The following is a 14,884-nucleotide window of genomic DNA, read 5'->3' on the forward strand; positions in this document are numbered from 1 at the left end:
AATAAGTTGGCAGACTTTATTAATCTGATAGAAAGTATGAATGCTTAGATATTAAGATGTCAACACTGTAGCGTGTCCAACACAAGAAGCATTGGAAGACTGCTGACTACGAACTCACGGGCGTAACACGGCGCTGCCCCACGCTGTTAGTTCGGCTTCGCCGGAGAGTTCTGCTGGGGCGCCGTCGACGTCATCAGTGGTGTGGCTGTAGGCGGGCCCAGGGGCTGCTCGGCGAGGCGCGGCGCGCTCGGACCCAGAGTAATCCGCTCCGCTTGTCTTGCGGTGGGTCGGCATTGGCGTCCCTCGGCTTGCGGACGTGAGAGAGAATTTTAATAATGGGCTACAAGTTCTGAGAGGGACGGCTCGAGTCCGAAGCAACTCCTGTAGCGTCAACAGAGCGCCTAAGTAGTTACTCCAGTTAAGGAAGGAAAATTAGGGAAATAAGTTCATGTAGTAGCAGATTTTTGTACTGTGGTAGGAGGGAGTATCACGAACAACATACTAAAAATCCCCACCGGTGCAGTGTGAGCGGAGGACTCTTTTTGGTGTTTTCTCGAATAACCGCCGCTTATAGGGAAAATGTTTCCCAGTACAAAACAAAACTGCATTCAGTTTCCTACGAAAAAGGTCCTATTAATGTTTTTTTGGGATTAATAGCTTCCACGTTATAGAGGATGGAAAAATCGCAAATTATGAAGAATAGTAATAATAAAGAACAACTGCCTTCAGTCACAAATCTTCATTTTATTAAAATGAACGATGTATTTCGAGCAGTGGAGTCTGATGTCAATCAAAATACATCAATTTTACATTTCTTTTAATTCTAGGCAAGATCACATTGGTATTTTGTAATATAACAAATTATGAAATATAAGATTATGTAACTATGATAATTCGGAAAGTAACTTAACTGTTTCTTGTAGTAGGTGAGTGGTTCTGGAGAATGTTTATGTGCAAATACACACTTTCTATTCAAAAGCACATTTGCAGAAACATTTAAACACAGTACCTTTTCAAACTCTATTCAAAACAAGTTAAATAATTTCGACCCTCAAGATTTTGTATCAAAATATTTCTGAAAATGTGCTTTTTAATAGAAAGTGTGTATTTTTACGTAAACATTCTCCCCAGAAGCATTCACCTACTGCAAGGAACAGCAAGTTAATTTTAGAATTATCATAGTTTTATAATCTTATGTTTCCTAATGTGGCGTTTTGTAATATAACAGGCCTAGAATTAAAAGAAAAGTAAAGTTGATGTAGACTGTCAAAGCTCCTAAAGATGAGCCCCCAGGGCTAGAAATTCATCGTGCATTTTAATCAAATTACGATTTATGGCTGAAGTGCGTTGTTCTTTATTATTACGAAAGTAATACAGAACGGATGAAACTCTGCAACCTTTGGATAAAATTAGATGGAAAATAGTGTTTTATAGGTACAGAATTAATGTTTACTTTTAAATGAAGTGGATTTAGGACAAATCTTAAATGCGTGTACCGTATCTAATTGCAGTAGAGCCGTATTAAAGATATATTGTGTTTTTTCGGTGTGACAGAATGATTTATTTTCCACGAAGTTCGTTAAAAGTATGTGGACAACGGTTCAAATCCCGATCAGGCTATCCTCATCTAGGTTTTCTGTGATTTCCATAAATCGCTGCAAGTGAATGCGTGGATGATTCCTTTGAAATGAGCACGGACGTTTTCCTTACCTATCCTTTTCGTAATCCGAACTGCTACTCCGTGTCTAATGACCGCGCTGTCTACGGGACATTAATCTTCCTTTCTTCCTTCGACAGGCCACGATTCTGTTTTTGTCGTATTCCAACACACTCTGGTAGACGTTTATGATTTTTATACGACGCATAACACTATTTCATCATATACAAACAACGCTGAAATTCGATTTCTACGTGAGAAAATAGCTGCGTAATATATACACATATTTTGGTTGGCATTATTCCTACATATTCTGTACGGTTCCTCGAAATCGCTCATCATTTGCATATACAACCATGGGCTGCATTTCATGGCACTTCGATGTTTGTTGAATGACGCCTTCCTCCTGGTGCAATTTGAATGTCCGGGCGTGTTGCTAACTAGTGTTCACCCAACGAAAGGTTGCAGCTACGACGATTTCACTTACGATCGTAAATTCACGTCGAGTACAAATCGTGGTGCTCTGTGTGCACTGAAGCTGGTGGGACGTGGTTTCTTCTTTTCCACAGTCTGTACTTAAGGCGCAGTATTCTCAGATTGCCCTGAGCTCTCCCAACAAATGAGAGCAGATTATTCGTTGACTTACGTAATGCGTGTGTCTGGATAATAAGAATTACCACATAGCGCCCGCACTTCTGGTGTCTTAGCATTAATCTTCCACGGCTCTGATGCGGAGTGTGAGAGCCCAGCGTCCGGATAAGCACATTTTCTCAGGAAAAATTTTCCTTCACTTCAGCCTGACCGGAGTAAGCTGTGGGCCGTTTCGATCGTGGTCCAAGCCTTCTTTTTCTTCCACCATTCAAGGACCAGACTTTTGTCTCGTTCGGACCTCCTTCCCTCTTCTCCTTGGTCAAATGACGTCTCTTCTTCCCCTTTTTAGTAGGATCCTGGCAGTCTGCGTAGTCGATTTTCCTCCATTCTATCCATATGATTTTCTCGTTTCTTCTTGTAATCTGTTATCTCCTCCTTAGAGCAAAGATGTATAGCTCCTGGAGTATATAATAATTCCTTAACCCGTCCCGTCTTGCACATCGCTTAACCTATCTTCAAATTCTCATTTCTACTGAGTGTACTGTTTTCTGTGCAGAAATTTATAGCCGCTATCTCGGAGAGGAGGTGCAGGTGAGTAAGCGTACCATTTGTATCGGAGTTTGTTTTAGCCTCCTTTTGATCAGCGTAGATGTCTTGTTCAGGGTGATAAGCACCTATCATGCACGGATACACTTGTATCTCTGAAGAACGGTGAAAGGCGGGTGCAGATGTTTCTAATGTGTGTGTAGTTAGTACCCCAAGGAAAATATATTAAATTATCGAAAAGGAAAAGTACCGTAAAAAATCTATGTGTGGTGTTGCGTGCGGCGGTCAACCCCGAGATAAATTGTTGCATCGCAGTGTGTAGTGATACAAAACGATGATCCATCCCCATTAAGCTAAATCAATGCTAATGAGGCAATACGGTGTCTTTACAGATAGGTATTTATTTTTTATTTTTTAGTAATCGATGATGATGATGGGTGAGACGTATTGTATGAACAGTGTGGCGCACTTTTGGAGACACGTGGCTCTGGGTCGCATGTCTGGGGAATTTTGTACAATGACTGCTTCTTGCGACAGGGAGGGGAGCGAGGCCGTTAAAGTTCTGTAGAGAAGACAGAGACACTGTCAGTCACAGCCTCGCGTAAAATCGACCTTAGCGCGATACTTAACAGAGGAATATTCTTCTGTCGTAGCTGTGGCAGGAGCGTGCCTACAAGACTAGTTGCGTTGGCAACATGTGAGGAAGAAGTGCAGGAGGTTCCTTCAAGACAACCGCTGAACAAAGTATAATGGTTGTCGTGGTAGAATAAGAACTCACTTCTAGACAAACAGTGTTGGAGCAGAAGTGTGTCGGGCTGCCGTCGTCACAAAGGACGAGCCTCTATTTCCGATCCCGGATCCGTGCGCCAAAGAGGTCATTATCGCCGCCATAAACCAATTTTCATTATGCAGGTGAAGTCTCCATGAGCAGCAAAAACATAGTGCAATTGTTCCTCTGATTCCTCCCTCGTTCAGCCTAAGTCATTAAGTTCTTCTCGTCATAGGTTGTGCGTAGAAAGTAATTAAGAGTTAATTTGATCAATAGGAACAAGGGAAAGGGACGAGTGCATTACAATGAAACAAGCATATCTCTCTATATAAAAGGCAATGTCCTGATTGACTCAGCGTTTAGGGCCGTGCCGTGATGAGGACAGAAACTTGAAATCTGTTAAACGATGCCTTCAGTACAAAATCCACATCTTCTGCAAACGATTTTTCGAAATTCCAACCCTAAGTGGGTGAACTACAGGATGAAGGATTTTTTGAAAAGTGTCGCTATTGAGGAAATTTTGAAGATAGGCCTACAGAAATTGTCATTTGGCTTCTCGGTCAGAAATAAAGAAATCCGTATTTCAGCATTCTTGGAAATTTAACGATATGGGGGTGAAATAATGGATGGAAGCTTTTTTTGAAAATACGTCATTATTAAAGAACTAGTAAGGATTTTTAAAACTACATCTACGAACAGTGGTAATTAACTTGTTGGCTAGAAAAAAATAAATAAAAACACAAAATAAAACGTGTTTCAGTGTTTTTAGAAGCTGCACCTCTAAGGGGGTGAAATGGAGGATAACATTTTTATGAAAACATTTTATTATGAATGGAAATGAAGTCCCATGCTGCTTGACAGAGCGTAGGGGAACGATGCTAGAGACGCGCACCGCAGTACTGGGCAAGGTCCTAATGGAAGTGGTTTGTAAGTGCCTTCCGCCGACCATAAGGAGGGTGAACGATGAAGCCGACACAGCAGCAGTAATCTCGGGGCAGGTGAAAAATCCCTGACCCCACCGGGAATCGAACTCGGGAACGCCTGCTCGAGAAGAGAGAACGCTACTGCGAGACCACGAGCAGCTGACTTTATGATGAAAGCAATTTTAAACCTAGATCTATGAAAATTTAAATTTGGCTCCTAAGTTAGAAATAAAAAATATGTCTTCCACTGTTTTAGGAAATTCAACCCCTACGGGGGGTCAAACGGGCAATGAAAGTTTTTGTGGAAATATTTCACTGTGTGAGCATTTTTGAAGCTAAATCTATGAAAATTTTTATTTGGTTCTCTATGAGAAATAAAAGCATGCACATATCACTGTTTTTGGAAATCCTACCCCTAGGGAGGTTAAATAGAGGGTAAAACGTTTTATGAAAATATTTCATTGCGAAAGCATTTTTAAAGCAAATTTTTTTAAAATTAGTGTTTGGCTTCTCGGTCAGAGATGAAAAATATGTATTTCATTTCTTTTGGAAACTCAACCCCTGAGGGAGTGCAATGAGGGATGAAAACTTTTAAGAAAATATTTCATTACATTAAAAAAATTAAAGCAAAGTTTATGAAACTTGGCATTTTACTTCTCGGTTAGATGCAAAAAAAAAAAAAAATACTTGTTAGGGGATGAAAGTTGCTATGGAAGAATCTCCACAAGGATGAAAAACGCATCATTAACAAATAGTTTGGACTCCAGCTAACAGAATCGCTTTACAGTCAGAAATACATTCGGAAAAGACAACGCATATATGACCTTAACTGGATTGGAAATCTTAGAAAGTGTTACATTTTGTGAACGCCACGAAAATTCGTTTAAAGAAAAATACAAAAATCTCTGCAGGCCACACGAAGTAGCTGGCGTCAAGCTAGTGATCCTAATAAATAAAGGTCCCGAAACGAATGGTTTCTGCGATGCGCCCTTTTACGATTGGGTACGTGAATAGCTTATAACAGTAACCCCGAGGATGCAAACTACAAACATGCACCTGAGGACAAACACTTGACATGTGTTCCACATGGTCGCCATCCATGTCACGGCACACTTCAGCATGTCTACTCATGGATGCCAATACACGCTGAAAAATTCCAAACGTGTTCAGAATGCACTGACAACCATCCAATATGCGTTAGTGAGTTCATTGTTACTATCAACGGGACTGGAATGTCCCGACACAAAAAAAAAGAAAAATCCTGCAGCTTCAAGTCGGAGGACGCGGGAGGCCATGGTACTACCGGGCCAAGTTAGGAGTACTTGTTCTTGAAACGCTGTTGGCCAGTAACTGAGGTATACGGAATGAAAATAAAATCAAATTATGGCAGCTTATCATTTGCAAATGAACGTAGCCTTAGACATTGACAGTGTTGTAACATTGGTATGGTTGCACTGGTGAATACGTCGTATGGCAGAAACCACTAGTTTCTGGACCTAACTTCCTTGTATAACTGTGATGTACTCGAGCGTTTTGTTTGTGTCTATAACAGTCAGACAACCTGTACATGTAGATCCGTGTGTTTGTGAAATTTTCAAACAACCTGTACATTCAGATCCCTGTGTTTATTAAGTCTTTTGTATGATCAGCCCAAGTAATAGAAATGGCTGTGGTTCAAATGGCTCTGAGCACTATGGGACTTACCATCTGTGGTCATCAGTCCCCTAGAACTTAGAACTACTTAAACCTAACTAACGTAAGGACATCACACACATCCATGCCCGAGGCAGGATTCGAACCTGCGACCGTAGCAGTCGCACGGTTCCCGACTGCGCGCCTAGAACCGCGAGACCACCGCGGCCGGCCAAGTAATAGACTGGGTGTTGCTACTGCGAACCGTCTTGCAGCTCTGGTATCGATGAGCTGTCACAACACGCGAGTGTCATTGAGTCATGTTCTTTGATCTGATGCATTTCTGTGAACACTGTTTCCATTGATGTAAGCGCTTGCTCTTTCAGAAATACAGTTGAGTGCCACTAGTCTGGCGATTGTATTTTATTCAATAGTTTCAGCTAGTCATAAAGGCTCAGTCGACCGAAGCACCCAGTCAATCAAGGCCAGTTAATTAATCTCAGGACAAAACTTCTAGTACCTTCCGCCGCGGAAGTCGAACACGCGGCAGAACAAATGGACGTGGTCAGCCCGGCATATAGGGCTCCGCCTCTGCGGCGGCTATTCCGCGCAGCGGCTCTCGCGCAGCGAGGGCGCCACCGCTAAGCCACGTGCAGACAGCGGCCAATAGCCGCTCCCTCCGGTTTCGTATAGAGGGACCCGCTCTGCCCTAGCCCAGCCAGTCTGGTACTCGCTCTGGATTTCGTTTCTCTCTCGGCGGTACTGCGACTTGGTCGTTGCTCGTTGTTAACATTTGCCTGGCTCTGGTTCCGAGTGGATTTACGTTTGTTGTTTGGTGTTGTGGTTTTCTCAAGCCTCCGTTGTTTCTCTCTTCCTCGTTGTGTCGCTCATAGTCGGTCGTGGTCCGTTGTTGTCAGGTGTCGTTGGTCTGTCGTCGGACTCCTCCTGTGTTTACCCGGTGGTGCGCGCTCCACCGCCAGCGGCTTCCCCGCCTGGCGGCTCCGATCCGCAGCCCAAGGCGTTCCCGCTGTTGGTTGTGGTTACAACAAAACTGACAGAGAGGCACTACCATAAGCGGATCCAGTTTGTGACGTTCGATTTTATGTGTAATGTCCTTCTCTTGCATACTCGCTTGAAGATGGCCAGAAGACTCTGTGACGAAATGTCATGATAGCATGTCCCTACAGGGCAGTTCTCTCAAAATGTGTAACAGTGTTCTTGATACTTACATATTTCTTAGCTCAAATCTAACGACCTGAAAGACATAGCATTGTGCCTTCGATTTGATTTTTCAGATGACATTCTCACATTTGGTCCTAGGCTTAACCAAGTGAAGAAACTTAGAACTAGATCCTTGCCGGATGTCTGGTGTAGGCAAAACTTCCTGTGACCTCTGACTGAGGAGTGTCATTTGCACACACATTGAAGAGAATGGAGCCAGCATGCAGCCTCGACATATCTCACTTCCTGGTGTCCCAAAGGTCTGCGTTGGTATTGAATATAACAAATTAAAAAGATGAATGATCATTTAGGATGTAATCTGCAATTCATGTAGGCGCGGAATTCTTTGTGAGATGGTATAGTTTCTCCAAATGCTCTACTTGATTTATTGTGTCATAAGTGGCTGTTAGATTTAGAAACTCAGCTCCTGTGATTTGCTTCTTTTCGAACCCATCGTTAATGTACCAGTGTGGGAGAGGAAATATTTTGCTAGAGCTTGAGCCGGTGAATTCTGGAATAAAGCTCTGCTCCTGTTAATCAAGAACCAATTAAGAATCAAGACGTCAGAAATCTTGTAATGATGATTCACAGCAGATATAGCCCCATGACTTTTCAGATCGTCTTCAGGTTCACATGATTTCAGTGCAACTGCCACATGCCACATCCCCGTTTCTCCACAGGATGGGTATCTGGTATGTGTTCCGACATATGTTGCAACATTAACTAGTATCGGCCTTAGAGCCAAACTGTTTGATCTGTTCGGTCCGAATCTCAGCATTTTGTCGCTTTTCCATTCTTGCACTAGTGTACATCCTGTTCTAGGTATTTTACAGGAAATGAATTCTCAGGACTTCCGTTTCTTTTTTTGTTCTAATTATTCATAGTTTCCGTTTGTCCGTGTTGTTCTCTGGACTGCTGTTTATATGAAGCTGGTGGAAAATTTTATTGGCATCGGCAGTAGCTTGTGGTGGTGGTCTGGATGCGACGACATTGAAGCTGTTAAGTAAGGTGTATATTTTTGAGCTATTGCTAGTAACGGAAAGTATTTGTTTACTGTTTCAGTGGTTTTCAATCCCTCGTGTTAATCCCTGGCCATAAGTTTCAGGCTGTATCCCCCACTTAAGTTCGATGCTGACTTGTTAGTCCAGAACATGCATGCGAATCCAATTGCCAAGACTCCAAGAGAGTATTTAAAGTAGACTGGCGAGGCAGTGAGAACTTGAATCGAGGTGCGGAGCCTGCCATGGTGATCCGTGCACTTGTGTAAACCGCCGTGCCAATGTATACTCTGTTCCACCGCATGTTGGCGGTTTTGGGATCCTTTGTTAGTAAGGGCATGTTATTTAAGATTCGTTGCAAGTCCCTAACCCTCCCGAGGAGCAGAGGGGGTTTAGCCCTTTGTCATGTTCATAACAGAGCGAAGGTCCCGTTCGTCAGCTGTCACCTGCACCTGTGGCGACGAAGCCCGACGTGCCTCACAAGTCTCTTACTGGAGAACCTTACGACCCGCCTCACTCACACCCCCTGTGACGATTTCGGACACACCAGCACCCTTCTTCTCCATTAGCCAATTCTTCCTTGAATTAACCTACATCCACACCTCACTACTACCCACACGCTTGATGACGACGAGGGCGATATATACTGCCATGCAACTGGACGCTGAATGTGACTGAAAGCAAACACCCCACTACAAAGTGGCGTGCTGTGTGGCAGGCAGTGAATGCCACCACCATTGATACTGACATGCATTCTTCATGGTGTATAACTGTTAAAGGGAAACAGTTGTGCCAGTCCCGCCTACATCACATCCACCTCGCCGACTCACTATTGTGCGCCACATGCCAAGTGCTTCACACGGATGAACATCGTTTCGAATGCGGCTCGGCACAGGACGTTCGGTATTTGGTGCGCCAGATGTTGACTTTTCTCACACGCACGACTCCCAACGGGGTAATTACACGATGACTTCGTTTCCCAGATGGGTTGTATTTCCCAAGAGCAAAAACGAACTCTGTTGCGTGGATTAGCGGCCACGCTGTTCACTACCTATTCGGCAAAGGCGAATATACTGTACCCGATTTTTGGTACTACCTCAACGAAAGATACTGTGCGATCGTTAACAACCCTAAATACAGACATTTTTTCTAATTTTCTTTGGAGCGCATTCCATAGCCCGCCTCGCAGCTGGATTATCCATGACTTGTTAACCTTCGAACCTCTTTCCAGTTCCTTTTTGTTAATGAGATAGAATAAATAACGGATACAACACAGTGGCGATACGGTAGTCATCGAAAAATTCGCAGTGGGCTATAGCATGGAGCATCCTTATGTCGTAAAGGGACGACTTTTATTATTCTGGTTACGTCGCCGAAAAGAACGGCATTCCTTTATCCATTTTTGTAAACTAAAAAAATGAAGGGTAGCGTCTAAAAAGAAAGGAAAAAAGGTAAGGCGACTTTTCGCGATAAGCTGGAAATCCACTTTTGAGTCCCGGTCCAAAACAAAAAAATAAAAATAAAAATAACAAAAAAAAGAAATGGGTGGCTTAGTGGTTAACGCATCTGCCTCGTAAGAAAGGGACCCGGATTCGATTCCCGGCCCTCGTACAAATTTTCCCTCGCCGTTTCAGTCTATATATATAAAATGATACTTATATGGGATGAACAAAGATTCTGGAATTGTCATTTCCTTTGTACGCTCCCAGTAGGTTTGATCATTATGCAAGTATTGTGGAGATACCTCTCGTACTCCTGGAGGGAACACGACGCCCTTTTCGCGAAGCGCTGTTGAGGAAACTTAGAGGACCGGCATTAGAACTGGACTGTAGATCGATTGTAATGCCGTCAGCGTAAGCTTGATGCGGCCTTCAGCGACGCAGCGGTTCGGACGGTGTTCACTTCCCTGCCGCACGTCTGAGCGAGAGGTGTTTACGTTGAGTGTGTAGCGGTGTGCCGCGGTAATGCATAGAACGAGTCGTGGCCTTGTCGTTCCGCAAATCGACACATATATTTATTTTTTTTTTTGTTAACTAATATGCTCGGCCGAAGGCTTACGAGATCGAACGTTATTTAGGGGACGAGTTAAAAACCGAATCTGACGTTCTAGTTGGAATACACTTATGTACAGTCAGCAGCGTGCTCTATGTCATGTTCGTCAGTGAAGCGGCAAGTGACGAACTACTACTCCGACTCCGACAAGGACTTCGTTTCCGTCATTCGGACGGAAATGTTGGAGCGGTTACAGTTGAACACGCCGGCATGGGACTACGAACGATCCGCGTCTTAGAGCTTCCATTCGAACAGCCAGAATAATTGGTGACAGACGCCGTACGTCCTTACGGAACGGTCCAATCCCCTGTGGCTGAAAAATGAGCGAGTTTCAAAACTTATCCTGCCCTCAATGGCGTCGGACAGATAGCGATAGAACTCCGAAAACACGTTCCGTCATACCTGTACGTCACTGGTTCAGGGAGATTGTCATCTATGGCGGACTACCAATGACGTGCTCTGGGTGTGTGAAGGACGGACACGTCCGTTCTGAGTGTGCTCAACGAAGGTTGTTGCAGCTACTCAACGAAGGTTGTTGCAGCTGCCACGGGATGAATCCCCTCCTCACACCGCGTCCGACTGCGCTCCCCATGACCTATGTCGCCGCATTACGCGATGACGTAGGCTGCGAGACAGAAACGCACCGAAACACACACACAGAGGCAGGTCGAGGCGAGCCACGGAAGGACGACGTTGCTCTGGACCGCGTGCACCAGTCGCAGGGCGCTCCCTCTTCGGTGCCGCTTGCGGCCCCTTCAGATAATGCACTTACAGACGTCGATATTGCGACGTCACACAATTCCGACGCCCCCCACGAACAACCAGAAACGGTGCTGACCTCTGATTCAGAGGCCCGTTTTAGGCCGGCAAGTAAAACAGCGATGACCAAAACGCCGGAAGAAGCGCCGCCTCGCGGTGCAAAACGACCAATCTGATCCAGCAGGCAATTCTGAGGCGTTCTCGGGTACAGAGCAGACAATCATGGAAATAGAAAAACCGTTTATCGTGGGTGCAAGGGTGGCCAGCGGGACGGCGACACGACCTTCCGATGACGATGCTCCAGAAACAGCAGAAGACAATGTAACTTTTAATCCGTCTTGATTGCAAAATGTTTATTCATATGACCGGTTTTGGTTCCTTTAGCACCCTATTCAGATCTGATATTTCGGTTACAGGAGTAACCCGTCCAAATACAGCAACTTTCACATGCTGCGTCACACCAGCATGGGAAAGTTGCTGTATTTGGACGGGTTACTCCTGTAACCGAAATATCAGATCTGAAGATGGTTCTAAAGGAATCGAAACTGGTCATATGAATAAACATTTTGCAATCAAGACGGATTAAAAGTTACATTGTAAAATCACTGATTGCGGCTATCCTATCAGACATTGTCTGTTTCTGCAAACGGCGGAGGAGTTCGATCGACGGCAACATGCTATCGAGGAGGCTGCGGCGCCTACGACGCACGACAATTATAGGGACTGGTCAGAAGAGCCAGATAATGCCGGAGGAACTGCTCCCACACACTCGGAATAATGGCAGACCATGTGAGGAGACGGCGGGGAGGTCAGTAAGAAAGCAGCCTGTGTACGGAAGAAAGACCCTATCCGAGAAGCTTGCTGCATGGCTGTCAACGCAGATAAGGCACCTTACGGTCGCTCAGTTAATATCAATAGCACTGGGACGTCGGTGAAAATCATGATGCTCAGTGACCTGATAAAGGCTTCAGATTTAGTCATAGCGCTATTACAGGAAGTTCGGGTGCTTCCTCCCTCGGGCTTTAGCGGCTAGGACGAGAGAGGCGTTGGCACAGAGGTACTGTTAAAGTAAGGGACACGTGCAGACAAAGTGGAGTATTTGCCTTCTGCCCGTGGTACGGCCGTGACCACAGGTGGAATACCTTTGATCAGTATATTCGCACTGTCAGGCTCTGATAAGAGAAGGGAAAGAGCATATTTTTACCCCCATGAGGTTACACCGTTGTTTCAGGGACGATTCGATGCTTGCATAGTCGGAGGAGATTTTAATTGTGTGCTCGACAGAAAGGACCAACATCCTAACTACACTCCTAGCCAAGAACTTCGGGAGCTGGCCCATGATATGGAATTAGTCGATACGTGGGACCTGACGTATCGCAACCAAGCAGAATATACATTATTTACGAGCCACTAGGCGAGCCGTTTGGATCGGATCTACGCTTCCAGGGCATTACCGATGTCGAAGGTGCGCGCAGACATATGGCCGACAGCGTTTACAGACCACGAGGCATATATTTGTACGGTTAACCTTGATAGACAGCAGGTATGGAGACGGAGGGATAATTGGAAAATGAACGTCTCCCACCTGCGTGATGCAGAATGCCGGCGCATGGTGGAGGAAGCGTAGCATGGCTGCCTTCGTCGACAAAACCGTTATGGTTCTGTCCAGCAGTGGTGGATCGAGTGTGCGAAGCCAGCTTCACGGAGGACGTTAGTAGGTTACGGGAAGGAGGTTTCTCAATGGCAGCGCACGATCACTGACTTTTACTCTACGGCTCTCCGGGAACTGTTAGGTCAACCACATACTCCAGACGGTCGTCCACCGTGTCAAGGCGAAGCTGGTACAACTTGCGACGCTAAGGATGGCGGGTATGAAGAAACGCGCGAGGTCGCAGGGTGACTGCCCAGAGAGTTTCCCTCGAGGCATTATGTGATAAAGAAAAGAAGAAGAAGACGAAGGACGTTAATTCATGTGTTCGATCTCGGCGATGGCCGACGCTTTTCAACACAAAGGGGAATAGCACAGGCGTTCACGGATCATTTTAGTAGATTCTATGCGAGCAACGGGCAGGACCAGAGGGAGCTGGAGAAAGTCCTTGAAGAGATTCCAGTCGAGACGCATGTGAACAGGGAAGCGGGCGTGTTATCTGAAATTACGTGTGAGGAACTGGAGGAAGCGATTACACGAGGTGCCTGCAACAGGTCCCCAGGTCCAGACGGAATCCCGTGGGAATTTTACCGTGCCTTTGTGGCCATTATGATACCGATGTGGTTATGCATGTTTAATGAGCTTGTGCAGCAAGCAGTACCGGTTCCCATTAAATTCACGGAAGGACTCATTATACCGTAGCCCCGTGGTCGTTAACCCTCCTTAATAGTGACTGCAAGATCTTTGTGAGCATACTGGGCAGCCGTACCAAAACGTCACTGGCGGATCGAAAACATGCCGATCAGACCTTTCTTGGTGGCATCAGTAATGTCCACGCAGCCTTGTGAGACTATCGTGACTTCGTCGCCCTCGCGCCTGCAAGCCGCCTCCGGGGGGGGGGGGGGGGGGGGGGGCGACTGTTTGCTGTAGATTTCGATCATGCCTTGGGTAGAGTGGGCCATGTGGTGTACCTCGCGGTGGTGATGGATAGGATGGATGTCTCGCCATTTTTGATCACTCCAGCGATGCGGCTGTTGCAGGGCGCCACCTCATTGACTGTGATCAACTGAGTATTTTAAGATCTCAAGGTCAGTCAGGCAGTGTTGCCCCTTGTTGATCCTCCTATATGCGATCTCCTTAGAACCGTGCCACTCAAGCCTTCGCCGCCGTCTTTCTCTCCCTGCGGCATCTATCATTCAAATGCAGAGCGTATGACATTAATTCCTCGTCTCCAGAATGAGGGGGAGACTAAATCAACACTGGATAGGCTACAGACGTACGGGATGGCAGCTGGCAGCGAGGTCAACTTCCCAAAATCACAATTCATGCATGTGGGGCGTGGACTGGAACTAGGAACGAAAGGATCCTTACCTGTGGTGCAAACCCTTCGCCGTTTGGTTATCACCTTTCATAAGGAGACGGCGGAAACGCCTGCGGACGACTACCGACGGCTGTTATTCAGAGTCCGCACGTCAGTGCGACTGTACGCACTAGGTCGATGGATGTGCTGCAGCAAGTGTTACTCGTCAACCTTTATCTTGCGCCCATTATGTGCACCTGAAACACCTTCTCCTCATGACGCGCACGATGGCTATGAGGATTCAGGCGGATTTTGGGTACTATGTAAGCCTGGGACAGCTCTTTAAGGTACAGTTCAACACACCTACCCTCCCAGCGCAAGAAGGGGGCGTTCGATTGTGAACGTGCACGAGAAGGCGCGTGCCATGTATATTAATACTATGCTAAAACGGTGGCGCAACAGGAATGACTCGCTTTCGGGGACGACCATCAACGCACTAGTACCAACATCACATTTTCCTCCGGTCAGTGTCGGCCATACATCGCCAACCTTAACGTATGTGTGCACGTTCACCGTTAAACACTGTCGGGACGTCGGTAAAAGCTGTCTAACGTAACTGTCTACATCGATGGACGTGTACCACCTGCTTCTTCGACATATCACCCGGAACAAGGTGGAACGGAAACATCCAGCCGTTAATTAGCACGTGGTGTGGCGCACCGTACACCACCCCCATCTACATACGTCAGGTCCACGTCGTACATCGTAGTGAACCGGAAATAACCAAC

This window comes from Schistocerca gregaria, chromosome 2 (genome assembly GCF_023897955.1).
Source record: "Schistocerca gregaria isolate iqSchGreg1 chromosome 2, iqSchGreg1.2, whole genome shotgun sequence".
Taxonomy (NCBI): domain Eukaryota; kingdom Metazoa; phylum Arthropoda; class Insecta; order Orthoptera; family Acrididae; genus Schistocerca; species Schistocerca gregaria.